Genomic DNA, 3,887 nt, shown 5'->3' with positions numbered 1-3,887 from the left:
CTTGCATGCTTTGGCCATGGTCACCTAATGGGAGCTCTCCATGCTAGGTATTAATGCTTTTTATATGTCACATGTAACAGTTTCCAAAAAATCTTCTCCAGATGCAGTCTTGTGAGATGTGAGTAGCATGACATGGGAAAATAATTAACTGGTACCAAGTGATTAAAAGTGAACTTTTTTTTCTCCAAATAGCTCATAGTTATTGGCTTTAATCAAATATATGCTGCATTGTGGAATAAAAGTTGATCTATGGTATAAAATTGCCATATACATTACCACCATTCATATTCGTATACAGCAAAAGTCCAATCATTCGGCAGCTAATTATTTAGTAGATCCGATATTTCAGCAGTTTTGAGAAATAGTCTTGTTTACAAAAGCCTTTGACTGCTTGGCAGATATTCTGAATCGTCTCGGCAGTCCAGGAAGTGTGATCTGTGACTTGTAGGTCTACTGTGTCATTATACTTGTATATGTTCACTAATTTCTATATTTTTCAGATTCAGGCACAGTATTGTACTTTATTGATTACAGTATTGTACAGTATCATACAGTATACAGTACTCTGTCCAATCATATTTGTAATAATATAAGTAGTGATGGCAGGCAGTGTTCACTATTACATATAAGGTACTGAGTGGGTAGGTTTTTTTATTATTCAACAAATCCGGTTACTGTATTCAGCAGTGGCCCGGTCCTGTACATGCCGGATAATCGAACTTCTGCTGTAACAGTTTTTCCAGGTACAAAAATACAAATTCTTTTTTGTCCTTCTCTCAGATTTCTAGCATCATCACCATCAACTCTAAATACTATTGATTTTTGTTTATTTATGAATGGTTTATACAATTGTAACAAAACTCGGCCATGCCACGTTGAGTACACTGCTTCCCGTCCGATCAGCGAAGTTAAGCAACGTTGGGTCTGGTTAGTACTTGGATGGGTGACCGCCTGGGAACACCAGATGCTGTTGGCATCCCTACGTGTCAAGTGGGGTCGGTGGAGGATTAGTGCCCCTCCCTGTAAAACAATTAACTCTAAGCCCTTGGCCACCCCGATTGGGATACATGGCGTCTGGCAATGAATGAATGAAAAAACAAAACTCCAAACCTTGACAAACTTTTTTTTTTTTTTTTTTTTTTTTTTTTTTTTTTTTTAATGAAACTACACACACAACCAGATTTAGTAGCTGACAACTGAGTTTTATCCAGCTTGATGTCTTCTGAGGCCACTTTTGTTTTAGTTGTCGTTGTTGTGAGGGTTAAGGGCAAGGTAGCAGAACTGCAGTTTCTTACTGTTGATGAGCCGATGAACTAATCATCACAATGGCATACCAGCAACAGTCCATTGTTGAGTGTCCTCAGATTACCATAGCTGGGTAAATATGCTTTTGTGATGTACAATGCAAAAAATTAGGTAGAATAAGCAAGCCGGTATAAATAGTTAATGAAATGAAGGGGAAGACATTCAGATGGTGTGTAGGCCATCCTGCAACTGCAGCCATAATGGCCAAAGATACCAGGGATGGAGATTCCCAACAAATAAACATTGATCACCTGAAGCAGAAGGGCCACCAATATGTCAGAGACTGGATCAATATCAGGCAGGGTTGGGACAGACGAGGGGGACTGAGTCTGAGATGGCATCTAATGGGACTCTGGGCATGATGAGGGTGGTTTGCAGTCCAACATAGCATTAGGAGCAGTAGCCTGATCCAGCTACACATCATGTAAGATAACCCGAGCTGGAGGGGGGCACCGTCTCAAAGATGGTCTCCAGGGAACATGGAGCACAAAGGACAAATGAGAGGTTGGGGCATTGGTCACTTTCAAGGTCTGGGTGTCTGGCTGCAAGTCAGTGTCACCATTATGGAGAAGGTGGGAGTAGTGATTGAATGTGGGCACACAGGTCATCAGTAGTGGGCAAACAGGAACCGATGATGTCTGCGATTGTTTGGTGGGGATCGTTGAAGCCAAGGACACAGGGTAGATAGGCGTGTTAAGAGACCAAAGCTGTACATTAACTTCCAGTACTGTATTTAGGCCTTCCCTCCTGAGCAACTGTGTGGATCAAGGTAGCCTTTCCATAAATCGGGCACAGTTTAGAAAGAACTCTGATCATCCACACATAGGTAGCAGCTGGACAGATTGGTGCAGGCCCTTCCCTCTAAGTGGGATGAGTGAAACCCACAACACATCAAGCAGTAGACCTTGTACCAAGAGGTAACATTGCCGTGTCCAAATAGGTAACTTTTAACATTGCAGAAGAGGAAGGGTATAAGAGCTAACTGGGTAGACTGTGTGCCCTAAGGTGACCTTGGGGGGGGGAATAGGGCCAACATAGCAAATCCTAACTCCCACCTGTCGTCCTTTAATGGTACCCTTTTAGGAATGCAATTGACCTCTAGGATCTCAGCATTTCTCCTGCCTTGAGGAGGGGGGCGCAGAGGTAGAGCGCCGAGCCTGTGGCAGGGAGGTCGTGAGTTCAAGACTTACACAGGCCACCGTGCCTGGAGTGGTAGCATACTCCTGTAACCTAGCGGGGGCCATATGGGCATAGTTGCCTAGCTTGGGGATTAAATCCTGCCTTGAGGACGTAAGACATACAAAAGATCAGTACAGTAGTAGAAACATCCACTGTATTGGGACCAGTCCAACCATGCATGATGTCCAACCCAGGATGGAGAATAATCCTTCTGCATGTAACATCATGCATCCAGGGTGATTAAACTCTAAGCCACTTTTGTTCTCCTGACAGAGCACAAATTGAAAAGTTAATGGTAGGGTACATAAAGTTTTGCAAACACTCTCAGGAATTTGCTTAGATTTATTAATCAGTGTGTGTGTGTGTGTGTGTGTGTGTGTGTGTGTGTGTGTGTGTGTGTGTGTGTGTGTTCACACGCGCACATGAGTGAGTGAGTGAGCGAGCAGGCAAGTGAGAGAGCATATTGATATCCATCGAAGAGGTGTTTTAATTTGCTTAGATTTATTAATCTGTGTGTGTGTGTGTGTGTGTGTGTGTGTGTGTGTGTGTGTGTTCACACGCGCACATGAGTGAGTGAGTGAGCGAGCAGGCAAGTGAGAGAGCAAATTGATATCCATCGAAGAGGTGTTTTGGCCACTTTATGTTCCTTTGACAGTGAAGTTCCAACACCCTGGTAGGGAAAATGCCTTGTGAGTGCCAGGAGCAAATGTGAATGTTAAAATTATTTCTGTAAATTTTTTATCAACTTTACATTATCAGTCATCTTTTCCCATGGCAGTGTCACCTTAATGGTGAATATACTTTTTTGCTTAAGATTATTTTTTTAATTATGTGAGAATTAAGAGACAATGTGTTAGATTAGTGATGATCACAATTCACCCGTACCATACTGTAATATGAATTTGTGAGCCAAAAATACATGAGAGTTGAGGGAGCACTGTCATTATCTTTAGTGAATTGTGAAATTTGAATTACATTGTGCCAGTATTTTCACAGTTTCATTAAAAATCATAGCATCACATTTCCTGTAGAATGGAGAAATCTTTTCTTGTAAGTAGATATAAAATGCAGAATGAAATTATCATTTGCAGGTTATTTTGCAGTGCCAGAGATTAAAACGCTAAGATGACTTGATGCCGTCATGATGCTTCCTGGTTTGGCCTATGTGCTAGGAACAGTGACTTTCTCATTATATGTGAGATATTAGCATGTATATTACTGTATTACCTACAACATTGAGTGAACATCCAATATTCAGGTAAATCATATGGGTAATGTACAAAAATGGTTTCACCATGTCAGTCTGTAATTTATTACCTACAACATTGAATGAACGTCCAGTATTCAGTTAAATCACATGGATAATGTACAAAAATTGTTTAAATATGTCAGTCTGTGGATCT

The 3,887-nt window shown here is 41.3% G+C and overlaps 1 pseudogene; it reads left to right on the top strand.

Annotated features, from left to right (window-relative positions):
• The first annotated feature begins 857 nt into the window (after window positions 1–857).
• Window positions 858–976, top strand: LOC145412637 (5S ribosomal RNA; annotated as a pseudogene).
• Window positions 977–3,887: the final 2,911 nt, after the last annotated feature.

This window comes from Coenobita brevimanus, chromosome 93 (genome assembly GCF_032717465.1).
Source record: "Coenobita brevimanus isolate Jiangsu-jjx chromosome 93, ASM3271746v2, whole genome shotgun sequence".
Classification (NCBI taxonomy): Eukaryota; Metazoa; Arthropoda; class Malacostraca; order Decapoda; family Coenobitidae; genus Coenobita; species Coenobita brevimanus.
This window is presented reverse-complemented; position numbering and strand designations above follow the sequence as displayed.